At 45.2% G+C, this 24,253-nt stretch overlaps 1 protein-coding gene and 2 non-coding genes across 3 annotated transcripts in view; all 3 read right to left on the bottom strand.

The window, feature by feature from the left end:
• LOC126245881 (uncharacterized) overlaps positions 1–24,253 on the bottom strand; it is a 695,521-nt gene that overhangs the window by 540,944 nt on the left and 130,324 nt on the right. The window lies entirely within an intron of this gene.
• On the bottom strand, positions 571–642 carry Trnap-ugg (transfer RNA proline (anticodon UGG)). The gene has a single exon. It is a non-coding gene; the product is annotated as a tRNA-Pro (tRNA).
• Trnap-ugg (transfer RNA proline (anticodon UGG)) lies at positions 17,059–17,130 on the bottom strand. The gene has a single exon. It is a non-coding gene; the product is annotated as a tRNA-Pro (tRNA).

Here is a 24,253-nt window from a genome sequence, read left to right as displayed (position 1 = left end):
CATATGCTGGGCTTTGAAAATCTCAGTGGGGAATCTCTCTGTCATCAGAACCCTGGTACAGCCCTAAAGGCTACAGATGACAGGACAGAACATAAGAGTTGTAAAATGCAAACTTTCACGGTCGAATATATAACAATTTATAAAATATTCGGGGCTATCATGCCGTGGTCGGGTAAATTTCACATTAAAACCAAGTGATTTGTCCGAATCTGTGGAGGAGATTTTAAAGGGGGTTCGTAGTTTCTTTGAGTGTCGGAAACTGAATGACATCTGGATCCCAGGCTGAAGAAAGTACATACGTATCGTCCGTCAAGGGGTGACACTAACAGCGGACCACAGGGCACCCTACAACGGCCAGTTGAGTCCGGATGTTCAAAGGATGTAATGTCACGCCACGCGTAAACGAAATTTTGCTGCAGTCAGTAGCGAGCCAGGGTATGATTAGGACACTCAAAGAAGCTACGATCTCCCTTGGAAATGTCCTCCGCAGATGGGGACGAAACGTTGGATTTTAATGTGAAATACGTCCAACCGCAGCGTAATAGCGCTTAATATTTTAATAAAAGAGATGGGCTCAGCCGGGATTTGAACCCGGGACCTCCTGCACCCAAAGCAGGAATCATACCCCTAGACCACTGAGCCAGCTGAAGTGGATGACACGCATACATCTGTGCCTGTAGCACGCTTTCCAGACTGTGAGTTTGTCCTTGAGTCACGAAAACATCTCACGCCTATCGTAGGATCCTGAAACTGTTTGCGAACGTGAGCATTTAATCGTGTGCTACTGGGTGTTGAGCCGAGAGGCTGTTTCCGTTTTATGCACAATATTTTGATGAGCGACTAAATCGAATAGTTCAGGGACTGCGAACTATGCTGTTACCTGCACACGGTGACTGTATTCCAAACTGAAAGATTAGTAGAGTGTTCTTCGTTTATTTTTCCTACGTAATGCTAAAAGTTTGAAGGAAGCAATGTTGGATGCCGTCGCCAGGTCGATGCGAAGTCATTAAAAGCAGGACATAAGCTCAGATAGCACAAGGATTTTGAAGGAAATCAGCCGTATCGTTTTCAAGAGAAACATACCGCTATTTCCCTGACATACACTGCTGGCCACCGTAAATGCAACACCCTGAAGGAAGCATCCGAATCAAGTGAAATTTACACCATGGGTTTGCAGCAATGAGATATGCAACTGATTAGAATTTCAACGCAGACCCACATCACGCGCGGCTGTGGCGCCACCTCATAGCGCCATTTAAGGCTTGGCGATTTCGACGAGTGTACGTTCGGCACGTGTGTTTACCTTGTGGTTGTTTCACAAGACGATCAGTTATGCCTCATAGACAACAGCGAACATCTTTTGATCAAGTATCCGAGTTCGACAGAGGAAGGATAGTGGCTTACCGAGATTGTGGATTATCATACAGAGAAATCGCTAGTCGTGTTGGACGAAACCAAACAACTGTAATATGGATATGTGACCGTTGGATGCAGGAGGGTACGACGGACCGACGTGGTCGATCGCATTCACCTCGGTGCACCACTGCACGTGCTGATAGCCAACTTGTGCGCATGGCAGTGACGGATCGCTCAGTGACATCCCGAACCATAGCACAGCACATTGCGTCTGTAACGCATCATCCAGTGTCTGCGCGTACCATTCGACGCCGTTTACAGCAGAGTGGTCTGTCCGCAAGACGTCCATTGCTTCGTCTATCATTGACGCAGAACCACAGATGTCTCCGTCGCCAATGCTGTGATGACAGACGGATGTGGACGGCAGAATGGAATGACGTTGTCTTTACTGACGAGGCACGCTTCTGTCTGCAGCACCACGATGGTCGGATTCGAGTGTGGAGACACCGTGGAGAGAGGATGCTGGACAGCTGCATTATGCACCGCCACACTGGTCTTGCACCGGGTATTATGGTATGGGGTGGTATTGGATATTACTCTCGCACGCCTCTAGTACGCATTGCCGGTACTTTAAATAGCCGGCGCTACATATCCGAGGTGCTGGAGCCAGTTGTCCTTCCTTACCTTCAGGGCTCGGGCACAGCCATATTTCAACAGGATAATGCGCTACCACACGTGGCACGCATTGTCCAAAGGTTCTTCGTCAATAACCAGATTGAATTGCTTCCCTGGCCGGCTCGCTCTCCGGATCTTTCGCCGATAGAAAACATGTGGTCCATGGTTGCTCAACGAGTGACCCAGATTACATCCCCAGCTGCCACACCAGATGATCTTTGGCAACGTGTGGAAGCTGCTTGGGCTGCTGTACCCCAGGAACACATCCAACGTCTCTTTGACTCAATGCCGAGACGTGTGGCAGCGGTGATCTCCAACAATGGCGGCTACTCTGGCTACTGATTCTGGCAGGAACCACATGTCACAGACGTCTGTAAACGTAATCATTTGATACTTGGTCAACATGTTATATACAAAATAAATTTCGTTTTCCTACCTCTTGTCTTTCTTGGTGTTGCATTTACGGTGGCCAGCAGTGTATTTAGGGAGAGCATGGAAAACCAAAATCTGAAATTCTGAACGGATCGTTTAAGACCGCTCTTCCCGAATCTTGCGACCGCCTTACACCTCGCCCGATGACAATGCAGAAGATTTAATCGCATATATTGTAACCTCCCCAGAGAAATTTCAAAGACAATATTTTAAATGTTAATGGGAATAGAACCTTGTGTAACCTCCCAGCAAATAAAATAATTTATTGACAATGACAGTTAAATGAAAAATAGCAATCTAACCCAAATGTAAGCTCCCCACAAAATGAAAGTCAATTCAGTGATAATAAAATCTCAGTGACAATGAAAACGCAAATAGACCGAAATGTCGATCTTAAGGCCCTGTGCAATAATTAAACTCAAATTCTTACCTCAGTAAAACTGCATCTGCTCTTATTTTTCGCCATAGCTTGGAGGAAATGCATCGCCAACATTGTTTGAACTTAAGTAAATTTTTCTTTAAAGGAAATGGAAGGCAAATATTCTTTCAATAAAATGTTTGTTTTGTTAAAATGCTTGGTTTGAAAACAAAAATTATTATTGGGGCGATTCTTGAACAAATTAGTTACAGTTAATTTACATTACATTATCAGATGTGCGCAATGCTGCTTCATTACCTTATTAAAAAATATACCTTGTCGTGAATCTTGACCAGAGTGCCATGTCGACGCCCGCCGACTCCTCAAACACAACTGCCGACTCCCTACATGCAACTGAACTCTCTTACAACTCGACCGCAACTGCCACTACTGCGACTCGACCGCAACTGCCCTCTCGCGCGATCAAGCGCAGACTAGGAACGACAAATAGCTCTCTGGTCAGAGACTCTGCAATGCCTCGCCATCGCCGCCACACAACATACGTGTTTCAATGTACGACGACCTTTTTTGTCAACTTCTTTTAATGAGGTTTGCCTTAACCGAGAAATACTTTCTTCTTTGTGTAAATGTAACGCCTGGAAGTGACATGTGTGCTACGAACTAACTACTATTCTGGTGAAAATCTGTGTCGAGTAGCATACCTGAATCATGAAGTTGTTACGGCAGCGGGATGAAAATATTGAAAAAATGCCGAGGGAAGTGGCGAATATGATTTTGGCTGCTTTTGGCCACTTCGTCAGCCGCAGGCACATCTTCAAAGTCAAATACCAAACGTTGACTCTACCGACTGAGAACGGTGGATTGAATCTTACAGACGTGCACAATAAATCACAAGCATTGTATGTCTATAAAACATATAAACTTCGGATGCGGTCAGCCAACAGTGTTGCCGCAATTCTGTTAAATGAAATAGTGTCGGCCAGCCAGGACTCCCCCAATAGAAGTTCACCACATCCCAAATGACCTTTACCACCTAACACATTTCTTCGTAGAATATAGCTACATTAGACTGGGAACACCCGAGAAAGATGTCATCAAAGTCATGAAAATCTACTGAAACTTAAAGAATTTTCAGACCAAGAACATCTTAGAACAATAATACATTGGTCACTCTTGGCTTGAAATCTGGAGGGAGATACACCATCCGCATTTACCAACAAAAGTGCGCTCATTGTGGTATAATTTTGTGAATAGGAAATTTCCAACGAATTCCAGACTACATTCCATTGATCTGGCTGATTCCCCTTTGTGTGCCACTTGCAACCTGATTGACACAGACGAACATCAATTTGTCTGTGGACATGCAGGTAATTTCTGGCTGTCAATCAGAAAAAAATAGCAACTATGCAGAGAACACCGCAGTATTTGATAACGCCACCTTGCCTTTTATACCCGGAAGAAGAACTATACCCCGCCTCGAAGAACAATGCTGTCAACTGGTTGAAGGGACACGCTGTATTTTACCTACTATCCAGTAAAGCTAGGAGCGAAGGAGATTTTTGGACGTACATCTCCGACCAGCATCACAAGCTACTACGCATCAACAATTACTATGGTACATACACCAACTTCCTCAGAAGAACCGTCATGTGAGCTCGAATTTTCGATGACGCGATTCAGAACATGGAGAAACGAGAGACAATCTGATCTTTGAAAAACGCGTACGATCAAATGACGAACATCACTTTCTGGTCTAGATTTGGGTTTCTCCTAAACTGTCAAGGAACCTGTAATTAATTTTAGTTTGTTTTATTACTTTTAAATATCAGTCGAAAATTATGTAATGTAGAATGTTATGACCAATAAATTGAACATCTTTCTAAAAGAAAAAAATTAGGTTAAGAAGCGCTGTCGTGCAGCACGTCTAGCGGCGCAGGAGCTCCGTGACAACGGCTGAACAGTGGCGCCGACTTCGCTGAGGCGCCTCTGTCGTGCCACGGAAGATGCACTGTCGGCTGCGTGCTTGGGCGGTGAAAGTGTTACTGCCGGTAAGTAAGTAACATACGGCTGGCTCAGTGGTCTTGGAATGCCGGCACGGTAGCTCAGCGTGCTCGGTCAGAGGGTTAGCAGCCCTCTGTAATAAAAAAACTGAGCTAATCGATCAACAACGAACTTAAACGGATGTCTTACGACGTCCGCCCCGAGCAGATGCAACGAACAAAAAGCGAACAAAATGAGATTAAAAAAAAAGGGGGGGGGTATGATTCCTGCTTTGGGTGCAGGAGGTCCCGGGTTCAAATCCCGGCTGAGCCCTTTCATTTTGGCCTCCAATAACATTGCCCGCCCCCCCCCCCCCCCCCCCCCCAGAATGTATCGTGTACTGGGCATTCTCGAAATCAGATATACTGCTTTATGGTTAAACAAAGTGAAAGAGTAAACGGCACTATAGATGCTCAATATTACAGTGTCAGAGTCCTGTTAGGCAATTCCCACCAAATGTTGCAATACTGGTTCTGCATCAGATTTTCGAGTCCGATTTAGCTAACGTTATGTTATTTCGCTTCTTGTTTCTCGCTATTGCTTCGTTGCTAGAAGATAATAATGCGGGTCTTGTGGGTCATTCTTAATGCAAATTACTGTTACGCCCAAACTAATTTTATGGAAGATTTTGGCCGTTTTCCAATCTTCCTCCTAACGCAAAAACCTCCTCTCTGCTCTGGAGTGAGAGGCTGGAGACACTTCATTTGTCGTAAAGTGGGGAACGTTCCGTCAATAGCGAAATCGATAGAGACGTAAAACGAGGACGTTTGCACATCTGCCAAGGTATGGTAGAGTAACTACCACGGTATGGGCTATTTTTACACAGCGTCCGTTTGCTTGAACTCTCAGAACAATTAAAACGAACGGAGTAGCCATAAAGAGTGATATAGATGAACCTAGTTGAAATTAATTTGTGATCAAAATTTTGAAGCTGCAACAAAAAAATGGTTCAAATGGCTCTGAGCACTATGGGACTCAACATCTTAGGTCATAAGCCCCCTAGAACTTAGAACTACTTAAACCCAACGAACCTAAGGACATCACACACACCCATGCCCGAGGCAGGATTCGAACCTGCGACCGTAGCAGTCCCGCGGTTCCGGACTGCAGCGCCAGAACCGCTAGACCACCGCGGCCGGCGAAGAAGCTGCAACAACCACACAAGGTTAAGTTTAGTATATGTGAGCTTCCTTTAACAGGCGAAATCAGAGTCACATAAAATAACTGCTGTTCGATGGAATAGAATACGATGGTCAGTTACATTTCACGTAACCACTGGCTATAGTATCTTAGCTTATCGATACTGTCGGAGCTGGTGCATACAACGTTTCTGCGGGCGCGCGAGCGGCGCTTTCAACATTGCCACCAACGAGGAAGCTCTAGGCCACCGACCAATGAAGACAGCCAAGGCGGTGTTATAAGCGGGGTGCATCTGGGCACCAGTCTTCAAGTACAAGATTACTTCTTGGAGCTCGTTGGTGCCGAACGTTAAACCCAGTAGTTCTATCGGCAATCATTCGGTGCACTTGGACACATGCCTGTGTCGGGCCTCTGCTTATAGTTAACCAAGTCTGCAACAAGTGGTCAACAGTGTAGCAGGTCTTTCGCCCAAGTTGAGCACAGTATATTTATTTGAAGTGCACTTGTGTCGACTAATCTTTCGCTTGCCTGTGGAGATTCCTACTGCTACCTAGAACCCATTTATTATTAGCAGAAAGGACATAACATTTGGCTCCTCGGAACATAACAGTTACCGATTCGCGACTTAACACTGACAGCTCGGTGTCTTAGGCAACAAATGCAAAACACAGCTTTTTATGGGGTTTAGAGCTCTGGTTCTTTATTCGACTGGTGTTTGATTCGACTCCGTGCCTGACCATCCTGTCTTGGAAATGTATACCGTTTCCCTAAATCAGTGAAACGAATGTGCTCAGTTACACCTTGAGATCCGCCTCAAATGACAGTATACAGTGAGGTGACAAATGTCATGGGATATCCGACTTCCTTTTGCCCGGCGTAGTGCAGCAACTCGACGTGGCATAGGCTCAACAAGTCGTTGGAAGTCCCCTGCAGAAACGTTGAGCCACGCTATCTCTATGACCATCCATAATTGAGAAACTGTTCCCGGTGCAGGATTTTGTGCACGAACTGACCTCTCGAACGTGTCCCATAAATCTTCAATGGGATTCATGTCGGGCGATCTGGGTGACAAATCATTCTCTGTAAATGTCTAGAATTTTCGTCAAACCAGTTGCGTACAATGGTGGCCTTGTGGCATGGCGTATTATCATCCACACAAATTCCATAATTGTTGTTGAACAATCGCTACAAATGGTCTTCAAGCAGCCGAACATAACCGACGACCTAGTCCATTCCATTTCAACACAGCCCGTAACATTATGGAGTCACCACCGGGTTGAATAGTGACTTGTCGACGATTTGTGTCCATGGCTTTGTGGGGTCTGCGCTACTCTCGAACCTACCATCATGTCTTACCAATTGAAATTTAGACTCATCTGGCCAGGACACGGTTCTCCAGTCGTCTAGGGTCCAACCGATGTGGCCACGAGCCCAGGAGAGGCACTGAAGGCGATGTCGTATTGGGAGCAAAGGCACTCATGTCGGTCGTCTGCTGCCATAGCCTATAAACACCGAATTACCCCGCATTGTCATAAAGGATACGTTCGTCATACATCCCACACAGCTTTCTGCGATTATTTCATGCAGTGTTGCGTGTGTGCTACGCAAACGCCGCTACTCTCTGTCTTAAGTGAAGGCCGTCGGCCACTGCGTTGTCTGTGGTGAGAGGTAAGGGCTGAAACTTGGTATTCTTGCCACACTCTAGACACTGTGGATGTCGGAAAAAGGAATCCCCTAACGATTTCTGGATGTCCCGTGCACCTAGCCCCAACTGCCATACCGTGTCAAAATCTGTTGATTCCCGTCGTGCCGCCATAATCACGTCTGACGCCTTTTTACATAAATCACCGGAGCACAAATGACAGCTCCGGCAATGTATTGCCCTTTTATACCTTGTATACACGATACTATCACCATCTGTATATATGCATATTGCTATCCCATGACTTTTGTCGCCTCAGTATAGGCGGGACATCAAATGACAAAATTCATTTCTTTCTATAAATCCTAATTGGCTTTTTGCAGTTGTTCATGATATTGGCAAGGCAAAGAAATGATTAATGCAACCGTTTAGGAATAATCACAAATGTTTTTCACAAGGGAGTAACTGTTTAGTGACTTCTCTAGAAGTGTTTCAAAATCTTACCCCTTTCCTCAACAATAAACAATAACACAATGACAGCCAGATGGCACTGTAGGTAATGCATTGGTTGCCGGGGGACGCGACCCAAATGAAGAAAAAAGATGAGAGACGAGTAGGAGCATCCAGAAAGTAACGACACTGTCAAATTTTTGTACTACGAATCGTTACCGCTGCATAAACTCACGTTTGGACCATATGCTGAGTTCTGAAAATCTCATTGGAGATCCCCTCCGTCAGCAGATCGAGGTTGTAGCTCAGACGACAGGACACAACAGAAAGGTTTTAAAATACAAACTTTCACTACCGGAACTGTCACATATAATAAAATATTCCGCGCTATTATTCGCGGTCGCATGTATTTCACATTAAAATCCAACGTTTCGCCCTCATCTGCAAGGGCATTTTGAAGGATGATCGTAGCTTCTTTCATTGTCCGAAACTGAATGAAATTTATATCCCGGTGCTGATGAAGAGGTGTACGTGTCTTCCCCACCACGGGGTGATAGCAACAGCGGACGACTGCAACCGACAACGCCCAGTTGCGCCCAGATTTTCAAGCATGTAACATCACACCACTACATGGGAGCACGCGTAATCAGAATTTTGCTGCTGTCAGTAGCGAGCCTTGGTGTGAAACGGACACAAAGATGATGAGAGCCCCTTTGAAAATGCCCTCTACAGATGGGGACGAAACGTTAGGTTTTAATGTGACATCTGTCCGCCACGGCATAACAACCCAGAATGTTTTATTAAAATAGAAGGGCTCAGCCGGGATTTGAACCCGGGACCTCCTGCCAAAGCAGGAATCATACCCCCCCCCCCTTTTTTTTTAATCTCATTTTGTTCGCTTTTGTTCGTTGCATCTGCTCGGGGCGGACGTCGTAAGACAGCCGTTTAGGTTCGTTGTTGATCGATTAACTCAGTTTTTTTTATTACAGATACCCCTAGACCACTGAGCCAGCTGAAGTTTGTAACTTGCAGACGTTTACAGCTGTAGCACGCTGTCCAGAGTGGGAGTTTGCCCTGGAGTCATGAAAACATGTGACGTCTCTTGTGGGACCGTGACGGAGTTTGAGAATATGCGCATTTAATGGCGTGTTTATGAGTATTGACGCGAGTTGTTCCCGTTTTACGAACAATAATTCGGCGAGTGACTAAGCCGACTTGTTCAGGTGCTGCGAGTTGTTCTGTTATGTGTACTGCTGACTGGACTCCAACCTAGAAGATCACAACAGAGGTCTTCGCTTACTTTTCTCATGTAACGCTGAAAGACTAAAGAAGGCAATATTTAATGCTATCGTCAGCTCGATGAGGAAGTCATTAAATACAGAACGTAATCTCGGATATCACAAGGATGAGGAAGGAAATCAACTATATCCTTTTTAAAGGAAACTTCCTCCATTTCCCTGACTTATTTAGAGACAGCACGGATAACCAAAATCTGAGTTTTCAAACTGTTAGTTGAACTCCCCTCCTCTCTAATCTAAGATTATTGCCTTACACCTCCCTCGGTCGTAATGTAGAAGATGTATTTACATATATATTACGACCTCCTTTGTCAACTTCTTCTAATGAGGTTTTCCTTAACCTAGAAATACTTTCTTCTTCGTGTTAATGTAATCTCTGGAAATGGTATACATGCTGTGTGCTAAGTAATATTCTCGTGAAAATACATCTCAGGTAGCATACCTGAAGGATGATGCAGCGGAAGGAAGATGCAGAAAAAAAGATCAGTTCTTAACGGCCGTCAGCGAAGAGATCATTAGATATCGAAGCTTTTTTACTGGGCTAACAAGGTGGGGGTGGGAAGGGGGGGGGGGGTTGGGCAATATCGGGGTAGTCTTTCGAAAGTTCTGTTGTGCAAGTTATCGAATATCACAGACTACTGTCTGTGGATTGTATCTGAAACACAGATTATTTTCCCTCCTTTATCAGATGGACTAAACAAAACACACAGGGTTAGCCTGGATAGGCCGGAGTGGTCGATCGGTTCTAGGCGCTACAGTCTGGAACCGCGCGACCGCTATGGTCGCAGGTTCGAATTCTGCCTCGGGCATGAATTTGTGTGATGTCCTTAGGTTAGTTAGGTTTAAGTAGTTCTAAGTTCTAGGGGACTGATGACCTCAGAAGTTAAGTCCCATAGTGCTCAGAGCCATTTGAACCATTTTTTAGCCTGGATATTAATCTGGCGCCTTTTGCACCCAAACAGTTGTCATACCCCTTTTTAATTATTTTTTGAAGGTAATCGTAGTAGAAAGTAATACACAAGATCTCGCATTGTGAAGGTGTAAATTGGATACAATTTGGTGCTTTAACTATACAACTACTTGGCACAAATGGGGCACGAACATTAGAGAGTCTGCATATCCGTTCCCCATTGCATTGCCTCGATTCACTTTTTCTTAATATATGTATAGAGAGATTGCCGCGTTACGGGCCCTAGCAAAATAAATAAATAAATCCTAACTACACCTAAACCTCCTGCCCACCCAAGTAATTTAAGGTAGCTAAAAGCGGCCATCGTTCGAGTGCCAATTCTTAAGGGCGATAGGAATGAGGGATAGGAGATTCAAACAAGCATGAAACGACAACTTTTTTCTCGTATTACATCCTTTCATTAGCCTGTACGCGTGGGTGCATCATACCACGAAAGATGATCACAGATGTGTCATAAAATAGGAGTGGCAGACCCTAACTGTGGGGGGAGGAGGTTAAGAAAGTAGCTGTGGAGATGTCCTATGAAAGTTCGTCAGTAATAGGGCAACTTGGCAAGCATAGTATGTGCGATCACAACCAGATACCAGAAGTCGAGGACCGCATGTGAACTATTGTGAAAGAGGTACTCTAAAACCTGTCCTCGAAATGAGATGAGTGTATGGTGTTTTAGAAGAGGGTAACATAAAGTCTGGGGTAACCAACATTGGCAGAGTGCGCAGGTAGCAGCCCACAGTGCATTGAATGAGGATCCAAATGCCCCTTTCAGGGAGCATGTAAGAGAATGCTCGTCCGCTTCGTCAAGGTGGCAGTCAGAGCAAAGTGCTGATGTCGCCAGTCCTATATGATAAAGTCGACAATTGGTCAGGAAATTACAGTGACACTGACATACCAGAGTGCATGCACATTTGATGGTAGAAAGGGTGCATAGATGCATCCTCAAACCGTCCGGTAGTTAATGTCTGGGTGCTGTACCTCCATGGGGTTGTGAAGGGTGGACAGTGTAAACAGAGGATAAAAGTCCTTCACACAGAAAAGGAGGGTGACCAGGAGATTGTTCCGAACGTAGCTGAATTCGACAAAAAAGTTATGATATGGTACAATAACAAGGAGATGTGTGCTATATCGATCAGTAGTTGGAGAGGAGCTGGTCAGAGGATATCCAAGAGACTGCATGTTAAAGATGTGGAGGACCCCAGGCAGTGCTACAGCATAGTATGCACAAAGAGTGCAGGGGATTACACTCACAGGGTGGCAAGTCAAAGGCTGCCTCTTAACATGTGCAGTGTTAAAGTGTTGCAATGGACCTTGAAAGGGCCCTATGCTGACAAAAAATACCCTAACGGTGATTGACGTTGGAGACCAATGAGTTACGACATTGGGAGGATTTGGCAAATAAGTACCACTTTACGGGCACATACGTGCTGAGATCGGACACACGGTGTAGTTGGTTCCATCTGTGGCGAACGAGGCGGTGAACATGGTGCTCTATGTACTGTAAAGAGCGGCTGCAAGCCAATGCAACGGTGCAGTGTGTGAGGCCCATAAAGTCAATCCCTAAGTAATGAATTGTGTGTAATATCAACAGGGAGCGGATCAAGCACCGCAACTTCAAGTCCACGTCCGATGTGCATCATCATCGACTTGTGTACATTAAGGATGCTACACAAAATATGTGAACACTGCTGGATAGAGTCGATTGTGTCACCGAGTTCTGGTGTGGAGTTGGCGAGAGTTAGAGCGTCTTCATAGGCACTGAAGCGGTAGGTATTATCGGGCAAGATGAGACCCTGCAGGCGAGCTGCAAGGTGACAGCATACAGTAGCTGGGACATAGGACATCCTCGATGCAGAGAGTGGCGTACAGGAATCAGTCCAACAAGTCTCCAATTCACTTAGACCGTGGAGGCAGCAGGAAGAAGCAACTTATGGGTCGTGTCTACAGAGAGTTGCGGAAACCTCTTACGTGTAGTGACCATGAGGAGGAATTGGTGTCGAACATGACTCAAGGTACTTACAAAATCAATAGACACCAGTGCTGCACGGAGCTGACAGACCATGGCATTCCTCCGAAGCCGCCTGAAGGGGAGCTCCACAACCACGTGCAGTCTGTTCTGGTGAAAGTACCATAGGTAAGACCGTATGTATGTGAACTGCTAAGAGGCGCATGTAGATTTTATAACCCGCATTCATTAAGGTAAGGGTGCGGCATGCGGTGACATTTGTCCCTCCTGATGGCTTAGGTACCAGCAAAAGAACGCCATTGACAAATTTGGGTGGTACCAGTGAGGATGGAGTAAACAGTTCCCAAAGCAACCTTGTCCAGTGAGGGAGCATTAAGGTGGTCAAAGCTCGGTAGAACTCCACTGGGAGACCACCTGGTGCCGGCGACTTGTTTTTGACCCCTTGTCGGTTGCATCAACCACCTCGTCTGAGGTGATTGCAAACATCATAGGTGTTGACTCTGCAATGGTGAGGGTTCGTTCAGGAGCGGAACGGAGGTCATTAGGAATTGGCTCCAGCATCAGATACTCATCGTAAAAGTGGAGACAGAGGTCAGCGAAGGCATACACCACCGCCGCCTCCATTGTGTGCCGAGTACCATCAAAGGTGGTGAGGGCAGAAACAAAAGATTCGACGTCGGCAACGATGGCCAGATGCAGCGAGGACCATGGACAGTGATTGGTTGTGTAGAAGATCCTGTTATCGCAAATGTACCATGACGCCAACAGTTTATCTTGTTGGAGGGTGAGGAGAGGGGCTTTAGTAGGCTGGTGCTCCCTATGAACATTAAGTGACGGGGGGAATGCGTTGAGATCGCGAAGGATGGTGTAGTGAAAGTTTGTGGTGTCCCGATGTTACACCACTGCTTCCTTGCCACATTTCATGAAGACCTTTACAACTGCAGATTTCACGCACTTAATCACCAGTGCAACGTGGATGCATGCTACTGTAGATGCTTTTCGCAGGACGCTTATGTAGTGGCAATACGTCGTCGTCAGTGCTGTGGTTACTAAGTAGGAAACGTTAGGGTTGCAGAACCCTTTGCTGCGCCAGACAGTCGGAGGTGGTAGAGTGTGCAGATGGTGGCACAATGACCCGAAAGCGTAAGGGACCATTTTTCTGACTGGGAGACGTCACTTCCAAGGTAGACAGAGACATAAAACTGCTCGAGTCTGCTCGCAGAACGTGCTGTATAACCGGAGACGTCGGTATGATCCTTCTCTCAAACATCAACGAGATGAAAGTCCACTACCAACGTATGTGGCGTCGGACATGGCAAATAACCATCTAGTCCTTTGAATGGAGGACTCAGTTGAAACTGGTGTCTACAACAAAGGTAACATAGTGTCCCGAAATCAGTGAGAAACGTCGTATGCGAAGATCGTGGATTGCTGCCGACAGTTTGTGGAGCCACACAGCGTCTAGATATTGACGTTTTGGCGCACTGCCGATCATGTTGATGTTTAATATAGCAAACCTGTACGTCTATGCTAAAGATGGCGGGTGCGCGCAGACCGTCGTCGGAGGCGTTATGGGGCAGGGACTGCGAAGAGGTCCTGTCCCACCGACCGGAGTGCGGTCAATGAGATCTAGTGGTGGTATTTTAACCTCGGGAAGAAACCATTCAGTGTCAAGCACCTTGGGGCGGGCGAAGTCTGAACAAAAAGGTGAAACGTAAAGTCGTTTTGCATTATACAGGGTGTTACAAAAAGGTACGGCCAAACTTTCAGGAAACATTCCTCACACACAAATAAAGAAAAGATGTTATGCGGACATGTGCCCGGAAACGCTTAATTTCCATGTTAGAGCTCATTTTAGTTTCGTCAGTATGTACTGTACTCCCTCGATTCACCGCCAGTTGGCCCAATTGAAGGAAGGTAATGTTGACTTCGGTGCTTGTGTTGACATGCGACTCATTGCTCTACAGTACTAGCATCAAACACATCAGTACGTAGCATCAACAGGTTAGTTAGTGTTCATTACGAACGTGGTTTTGCTGTCAGTGCAATGTTTACAAATGCGGAGTTGGCAGATGCCCATTTGATGTATGGATTAGCACGGGGCAATAGCCGCGGCGCGGTACGTTTGTATCGAGACAGATTTCCAGAACGAAGGTGTCCCGACAGGAAGACGTTCGAAGCAATTGATCGGCGTCTTAGGGAGCACGGGACATTCCAACCTATGACTCGCGACGGGGGAAGACCTAGAATTCTTCGTGCAGTTGACGATAACCCTAATGTCAGCGTCAGAGAAGTTGCTGCTGTACAAGGTAACGCTGACCACGTCACTGTATGGAGAGTGCTACGGGAGAACCAGTTGTTTCCGTACCATGTACAGCGTGTTCAGGCACTATCAGCAGCTGATTGGCCTCCACGGGTACACTTCTGCGAATGGTTCATCCAACAATGTGTCAATCCTCATTTCAGTGCAATTGTTCTCTTTACGGAGGCTTCATTCCAACGTGATCAAATTGTAAATTTTCACAATCAACATGTGTGGGCTGACGAGAATCCGCCCGCAGTTGTGCAATCACGTCATCAACACAGATTTTCTGTGAACGTTTGGTCAGGCATTGTTGGTAGTCTTGATTGGGCCCCATGTTCTTCCACCTAAGCTCAATGGAGCACGTTATCATGATTTCATACGGGATACTCTACCTGTGCTGCTAGAACATGTGCCTTTACAAGTACGACACAACATGTGGTTCATGCACGATGGAGCTCCTGCACATTTTAGTCGAAGTGTTCGTACGCTTCTCAACAACAGATTCGGTGACCGATGGATTGGTAGAGGCGGACCAAGTCCATGGCCTCCACGCTCTCCTGACCTCATCCCTCTTGACTTTCATTTATGGGGGCATTTGAAAGCTCTTGTCTACGCAACCCCGGTACCAAATGTAGAGACTCTTCGTGCTCGTATTGTGGACGGCTGTGATACAATACGCCATTCTCCAGGGCTGCATCAGCGCATTAGGGATTCCATGCGACGGAGGGTGGATACATGTATCCTCGCTAACGGAAGACATTTTGAACATTTCCTGTAACAAAGTGTTTAAAGTCACGCTGGTACGTTGTGTTGCTGTGTGTTTCCATTCCATGATTAATGTGATTTTAAGAGAAGTAATAAAATGAGCGCTAACATGGAAAGTAAGCGCTTCCGGACACATGTCCACATAACATATTTTCTTTCTTTGTGTGTGAGGAATGTTTCCTGAAAGTTTGGCCGTACCTTTTTGTAACACCCTGTATGTGCGCGCAACGGCCGAGGTGATCCAAACACGCGACACGTGCCTCGCTAGCGGAGCTCTGGTACCTAAGCTCTCCTGAGCAGTGCCGGCGGCATACTAACTTTACTATTATTAAGTATAGACAGTAACATAACAACTAAGCTATATAGTTCTTTAGGTATTATATTGGCCTGGAGGGGCCAATCAGTACGTGCCAGAAATGTTTCTGCTTATTTGTTAGCCACTAGATTTTCACTCGGATATGGCCGGTTTCCTGCCACATTGCTGTCCAATTATAGCTTCAGATCCGTCTCAATGACGGTATCCTAGACGGGACGTTACAAGATAATCCGCATTACTTCCTACAAATGTTAAGTGGGCTCTTCAAAGTTCATTACATTCGTAAGGCAAAGAATTAATTAATGCTACCGTCTAGGAGTGATCACATTTGTTTATTACGACGGAGTAACTGTTTGGTGAGTTCTCTGGAAGTTTTCGAAACTTTGTCCCTTTCCACTGCAATGAACAATAACAGAACGATTGAACCAGATAGCGGTGTAGGTAAAACATGAGATACGAGTAGGTGCATCCAGAAACTAATGCACTGTCAGATTTTGTACTACGTATCGTCACACTGCAGAAACTCACGTTTGGACCATATGCCGGGTTCTGAAAATGTCAGTGAGACCCCATCCGTCATCAGATCGATGGTACAGCGTTTACAAGCTAAAGATGACAAGACAAAGAGAAAGGTTGTAAAATGTAGCCGGCCGGAGTGGCCGACCGGTTCTAGGCGCTACAGTCTGGAACCGCGCGACCGCTACGGTCGCAGGTTCGAATCCTGCCTCGGGCATGGATGTGTGTGATGTCCTTAGGTTAGTTAGGTTTAAGTAGTTCTAAGTTCTAGGGGACTGATGACCTCAGATGTTAAGTCTCGTAGTGCTCCGAGCCGTTTGAACCATTTTTTTTTTTTTTTTTTTTTTTTTTGTAAAATGTAAACTTTCACGGCCGGAAATGACACAATTAATAAAATATTCCAAGCTATTATGCCGTGGTCGGAAGGATTTCACATTAAAACTCCTCGTTCCCATCTGCAGAGGGCATTTTCAAGGGGGATCGAACCTTCTTTGAGTGTCTGAAACTGAATGACATTTGGATCCCGGTGTTGAAAGGAGTGTGTAAGAGTCTTCCACCACGGAGTGGACAACGGCAACCGACAACGGCCAGTTGCGCCCGGGTATTCAAGCGTGTGCCGTCCCGCCACAGCATGGGAGCACGCGTGAACGGAATTTCATGCTGTCAATAGCGAGCCTGTGTGTGAAAAAGACATTCAAAGAAGTTACGATCCCTTTTGAATATGTCCTCCACAGATGCGGACGAAACGTTAGGTTTCAATGTGATATCTGTCCGACCACGGCATAATAGTAAAGAACGTTTTATTAAAAGAGAAGGGCTCAGCCGGGATTTGAACCCGAGACCTCCTGCACCCAAAGCAGGAATCATACCCCTAGACCACTGAGCCAGCTGAGGTAGAAACATGCAGACATGTACAGCTATAGCACGCTGTCCAGAGTGGGAGTTTGTCCTTGAGTCACGAAAACTTCTGACGTCTCTTGTGGGACCCTGTGGCATTCTGAGAGCATGCGCTCATAATGGTGTGCTTCTGAATGTTGAGCCCAGTTGTTGTTTCGGTTTTATGCTTGTCCCGGTGCAGCCGGCCTCTGAGGCCGAGCGGTTCTAGGCGCTTCAGTCCGGAACCGTGCGACTGCTACGGTCGCAGGTTCGAATCCTGCCTCGGGCATGAATGTGTGTGATGTCCTTAGGTTAGTTAGGTTTAAATAGGTCTAAGTTCTAGGGGACTGATGACGTCCGATGTTAAGTACCATAGTACTCAGAGCCATTTTTGTCCCGGTGCTGCGACGAACTGTGGTGTTATGTCTACTCGTTGACAGGACTCCAGCCTGAGAGATTACAAGAGTTCTTCGTTTGCTTTCCCTATGTAACGCTGAAGGAAGCCATATTGGGCTATCGTCAGACCGATGACTAAGTCGTTAAAGACAGAACATATGCTCGGATAGCACATGGGTCAGGAAGAAAATGAGCATATCGTTTTCAAAAGAAACATCCCGCCATTCCCCTGACTTATTTATGAAAGCACGGGAGACCAAAATGGGAGTTGCCGAACTGATCTTCTCCAATCTGAATTCAGTGCGTTGCATACCTCGCTCGATCGTAACGCTGAAAATTTAATCGGATGTGTACTACTATCTCCTTTGTCAACTTCTACTAGAGGGGTTTGCCGTAAACCTGAAATACTTTCTACTTTGTGTAAATGTAATTCCTGGAAATGATATACGTGCTACGTACTAACTAATATTCTGATGAAAATACACATCGAGTGGAATACCTTAAAGATTAAGTTATTATGGAAGCGAAAGAGTCGTGGATGGACTATTAGATATCGTGCTGGGTGAAGATTGAGGGGAAGGGTGGGTTACGTAATATCGGGCATAGACTTCATTCAGAAAGATCCGGAAACTGGCCTTTATCAGTTTCTGCGAACCACTGAAAAAAAATTCTTTTTGGAGTTTATTAAAAAAATGATTTATATTCACAAATTCTTGCTTATGAAATCTTAAAGATGTTATATTTATAGTGTAGTTTATATACCGTCTTTTGCAATAGTCTAATTTAGGCACACGTGTTTCGTTTAATTGCCGAGCATATTCAGTGGCCACTGTAACAATGCGGTTGTTCTCACAAATCTGTCAGCCCAGATCGTAAACAGTTCTCGTGTTTTACATTGTTACTGCTAAACAATATTAAATTACAATTATTACTCACTATTTTTGTGCTTTCTACTTCATTGAAAATGTTCTTTCACACATACGGTAGGTGCTCCATTTTTAGAACACAGCACTTCACTGACAATATGGACTCTTTTCGTTCCATTGAGACATTTGTGAATACATGTCGGTACAATTGTACGCGCGGTGCTGAGAACTGCATTCCGAAGATTAGTGTAATAGCCAACCCGGAGCGAGAAGGGGGGCGAAGAAAAACGGCCAACGTAACTTTTTGCGCGAAAAATAGCCAGGTATTGAAGAGATTAACTTTTTGACACTTTATTTACATAGCTAGCATCAGCTGCTCGTGAAGTTTCAATAATTGCTAAAATAACTAATTATGCTTTATGCCCTGATATTTCTCCAAAATTAGACCTAACGCTGATCAGTTTGATACCCCACTTGCCGATTTCCCCCTTATAGTTTAACTATGAAAATTTGAGAAAATACATTTTATAATTTCTAAGGAAGCTTGTTTTCGCACGACACAAAATTGAAAATATGGTCGCGGAGGTAAGGCGCTGGCCTTGGCGGAAGCGGTGTTCATATATCAAAATGGGCCATTCTTAAGTGTTGATCATAAAATTTTCAGTAGTCGGAAAGTTGATAAAGTTCTGATCTACACTACTGGCCATTAAAATTGCTACACCACAAAGATGACGTGCTACAGACGCGAAATTTAATCGACAGCAAGAAGATGCTGTGATATGCAAATGATAGCTTTTCAGAGCATTCACACAAGGTTGGCGCCTGTGGCGACACCTACAACGTGCTGACATGAGGAAAGTTTCCAACCGATTTCTCATATACAAACAGCAGTTGACCGGCGTTGCATGGTGAAACGTTGTTGTGATGCCTCGTGTAAGGAGGAGAAATGTGTACCATCACGTTTCCGACTTTTATAAAGGTCGGATTGTAGCCTTATCGCGATTGCGGTTTATCGTATCGCGACATTTCTGCTCGCGTTGGTCGAGATCCAATGACTGTTAGCAGAATATGGAGTCGGTGGATTCAGGAGGGTAATACGGAACGCCGTGCTGGATCCCAACGGCCTCGTAACACTAGTAGTCGAGATGACAGGCATCTTATACGCATGGCTGTAACGGATCGTGCAGCCACGTCTCGATCCCTAAGTCAACAGTTAGGGACGTTTGCAAGACAACAACTATCTGCACGAACAGTTCGACGACGTTTGCAGCAGCATTGGCTATCACCTCGGAGACCATAGCTGCGATTACCCTTGACGCTGCATCACAGACAGGAGCGCCTGCGATGGTGCAGTCAACGACGGACCTGGTTGAACGAATGGCAGAACTTCATTTTTTCGGATGAATCCAGGTACCGTTTACAGCATCATGATGGTCGCATTCGTGTTTGTCGACATCGCTGTGAACGCACATTGGAAGCGTGTATTCGTCATCGCCATACTGGCGTATCACCCGGCGTGATGGTATGGGGTGCCATTGGTTACACGTCTAGGTCACCTCTTGTTCTCATTGACGGCACTTTGAACAGTGGACGTTACATTTCAGATGTGTTTCGACCCGTGGCTCTACCCTTCATTCGATCCCTGCGAAACCCTACATGTCAGCAGGATAATGCACGACCGCATGTTGCAGGACCTGTACGGGCCTTTCTGGATACAGAAAATGTTCGACTGCTGCCCTGGCCAGACCATTCTCCAGATCTCTCACCAACTGAAAACGTCTGGTCAATGGTGGCCGAGCAACTGGCTCGTCACAATACGCCAGTCACTACTCTTGATGAACTGTGGTATCGTGTTGAAGCTGCATGGGCAGCTGTACCTGTGCACGCCATCCAAGCTCTGTCTGACTCAATGCCCAGGCGTATCAAGGCCGTTATTACGGCCAGAGGTGGTTGTTCTGGGTGCTGATTTCACAGGAACTTTGCACCCAAATTGCGTGAAAATGTAATCACATGTCAGTTCTAGTATAATATATTTTTCCAATGAATACCCGTTTATCATCTGCATTTCTTCTTGGTGTAGCAATTTTAATGGCCAGTAGTGTACATGTTATGAAATGGCACAGGTACTTCCTGTGGATTTTTTACGGCACTCACAGATTATTTGTCCTCCGTCATCAGATGGTTGACACAAAGGACAAAACACAAGGGCTCAGCCGGGATTTGAACCCGGGACCTCCTGCACCCAATGCTGGAATCATACCCCCTTTTTTCCCTTAATTTCATTTTGTTGTTCGGTACTGTTCGTTGCATTTGGTCGGGGCAGACGTCACACGACATCCGTTTAAATTCATTGTTGATCCTTTCACTTAGTTTTTTTTTTCTTACAGAGGGCAGCCAGGTCTTTGACCGAACACCCACCGTGCTGGCTGCCCCCAGCCAACTGAAACTAGAAACATGCAGACTTCCACAGCCGTAGCGCGGTTGCCAGAGTGAAAGTGTGTCTTTCAGTTACGGGTGACGAAATCATCTCGTCTCTCTTGTATGTCCATAACGCATGTTTCAACACAATGCACACGCTCTGAATGTAGAAGACGGACTCGGGGGGGGGGGGGGGGGGGAAGGGGGGAGGTGGGGGGGAGGAGGTTTGAAATGCACGTACGGCCGTCCAGACATAGTTTCCCCGTTGTTTTGATAAACGGATTATTAGAAATGTATGTCGTGTATGTTCTTTCGGACATGTCCGGTAGCAGAGACACCATTTGGATCCTGCGGCCACTACGAATCAAGACACAGGAGAATTAAAGGCATTAGCTGCCAGTGGGCGTTGATTTATATTAATGGGGCAAACTGAAAATTTATGGCGGACCAGGATTCAAACCCGGGTCTTCTGGTTACCAGGCAGTTGTTCTGCCATTATGCCATCCGGACACAGTTGTCACAACAGTCAAAATGGTGTCTGTTCATTCGGACATGTCCGAAAGAAGGAACACCACATATATATAATCAAGGCGATGACGGCCAATGATCCCTTCAGTACAGATGCACACCAAGCTCGAACTTATACGGGAGTCGGCGAGAAGCTTGATGAGGCTAATGAACAAGGATACCGCGTCAATAGTGTGAGGTATAAGCTGAAGGTTTTGGGTCTGTTGGGAGGCTTGCTAGGGTAGTCCGTGCGGGTGTGGTGACCACGGTGCCCGGGTGGCATAGTGGTCACCGCAGCTGCCTAGTAAGCAGGAGACTCGGGTTTGAATCGTGGTCTGGCACAAATTTTCAACTTGCCCCATTGATACTCGTATAAATCAATGGCCACTGGCAGCTGATGTCGTTAATCTTCTGTGTCTTGATTATTAGAGTTCCAGGACTGACCCCTGGAAAAAGAGACGGCCGATTTTCTTTCCTATTTGATTTTGCAATCAAAGAAAGTATGCCATGTGTTATGATCTGGTTGGTGATGTGACGTTAAGACCGAGTCTTCCTTTTCTTCGTTCCAAGATATTCCATAATTGGTTTATATGGTCACCAGTTTTCAGTCAGAACTTTTATTCTAACCTCTCTCGATCCCACTCTGCAGGACCAGTAGCTGTAACGAATCTTATACAGTTGACGCGAAGGCTGCGGTATCCTGCATGCGATACCGTTTTTGTAATCTGCCATGCGACATATTTCTAAATGGTGCACAATTTTGACCTGCAATCCGTGCCTCTTTGTCGCGCGATTCTCCTGGGTCCCTGCAGAACAGAAATACGGTATATGTGCATTCCCCTGTGATTGTCCAAACACCGCACTGCTTCACAGTTTAGTCGACTGCATTCATTTATCCTTCACTCTGATTAAATGACCAACATGTCTCGTTTTGTCTACCAAAGTGATCTCTTTCAAAGTCCAAAACAGTTGAAAAAGCTTGCATGGGGGCTTAATTAAAATATGATGAAAATAATTTTAATTTTTTGCTTTAGTAGCTGTCTGTCCGATTACGAAGTCTCGTAAACGGTTGGCCCTGACTAGTATTATTACGCTATCTGACTGCATAGAACAATAACAAAGAATGAGATGGAAATTTTCATTAACACAATTAATTAATTAAGTCCCCAGCAACTATAAAACCTACGAAACCAAAGCACAAGTATAACTGTTCTGTGTGTGGAAGTATGACTCAACGTACGCATCTGGCACGGTTCTTCTTCAACAACACAAGAAATTTTAAATATCATTTATACTGAATTAATTAAAGGAAATAAAAATACCATAATTACTCAAGAAAACCAGAATTACACTCTAATCCCAGAACACAAGCCAGATGCTTTGTTGACTGAACCTGTAATGAAGCATTATTTACGACATTAAATAATGAAAAATAAATCAAGTTTCGTTACCTTCATATATTGACCAAAATCACTCTAATCATTACAATATATCTCCACACCGACTCGCTATTACCACATCTCAACAAGAACTTTTCAGTATCACATCTCAGCAAGCACTCCCTACTAGCACATCTCAACAAACACTCTCTGCTACGAGTTCTTAACAAGCACTGACTACCACGAGCTCTCCCCAAGCACTGCCCACTACGACATCTCAATAATCACTGCCAGTGGAGGCGGCAGAACAATACTCTCTAGCGCGATCTCTGGCGCTGTGGCTCAGTGTAGCCACCTTTCAAGCTGTGGAATGCTCCTTCGAGGTATATAGCTTCCCTATTTTGTTTTTTCTTTCAGATGATCACATTGAAACGGCTGTTTTGATGTGCGATTCCTTTAATTTATATTTTGTAAAAATCTTATCCTTCTGTTGGATCGTCTGAGAAAGTAAATATTATAGAAAATCGTTGGGAAATCGAAAGGATGAAAAATTTAATGCAGTGGTTCCAAAGATTTCAGAGTCCATTAACCCCCGAGTGTAGTCAGATATTACCTAGTACCCTTCCTCTCCCTCCCGCACCACCGTCAACATTAGCGCACAACTTAACATGACAATGAATGAGAATTTTGTTTAAACACTTTTATTTTTAAAATTACGAAACATATTACAGTACTAATGAGTCAGAGAGACATCTGGTGCTGGTTGTTTCTAACTTCCTTTCTTTATAGAACGATGGAGCCATTCTCAGTGCATCGCGAGAGCTACCTACAGTTCTTTCTCAGAAAAGGAAACTAACTATCCATTGTAAGAGCAGACACTTGTTGCACATCATGCTTCCTCTGCAGCACCCCTCTCCCTAGCGACAATCGCTTCTACCACACGGTGCACCCTCATTTAAAATCAGTCAATTTAAAGACAGATTTAGGTTAAAATCAACAGTCGAGTTCGCAGTAATATTAGTTTATTAACCGGTTTCGTCTTATGTTAAAGCCATCTTCACAATTTTTGGCCCCAGATGGATGGTGCTGGCGGCTCCTCTGTTTTCTCGGGATGCCACGAGCGTACACAGTGAACAACTCGTAGAAGGTATTTTCATGAGGCAAGTATATGGGATATATATGTATGTCTCAATTTTAGTGTCATACATACGTGGTATAAAGAACAAAGTATGTGTGTGTAAGGTGGACTATGTGAGGAAGATGTCGTTCATACATTCATTTCATAACCACCACTGCAACAAACCCACACGCCCCCCGACATCCGGCTTTGCCCACTTCCAAGCCTCAGACGATGCCACATAACGTTTGACATCAGCATACATTCATGGCCAAAACATCTTTTTACGTACCCGATTCAAGGTTTTATTAAACCCGAAATGCCCAGCAACGGCCGAATCATGGAAATATTTGATTACTATATCTACTAGAGCCTTAGGGGTACACAAACAACTACGAGCATCACTCTGCCTTTTACACAAAAAAAGAAGCTATTGGTAATTTATTTAAC

Source organism: Schistocerca nitens, chromosome 1 (genome assembly GCF_023898315.1).
Source record: "Schistocerca nitens isolate TAMUIC-IGC-003100 chromosome 1, iqSchNite1.1, whole genome shotgun sequence".
NCBI classification, from domain to species: Eukaryota; Metazoa; Arthropoda; class Insecta; order Orthoptera; family Acrididae; genus Schistocerca; species Schistocerca nitens.
This window is presented reverse-complemented; position numbering and strand designations above follow the sequence as displayed.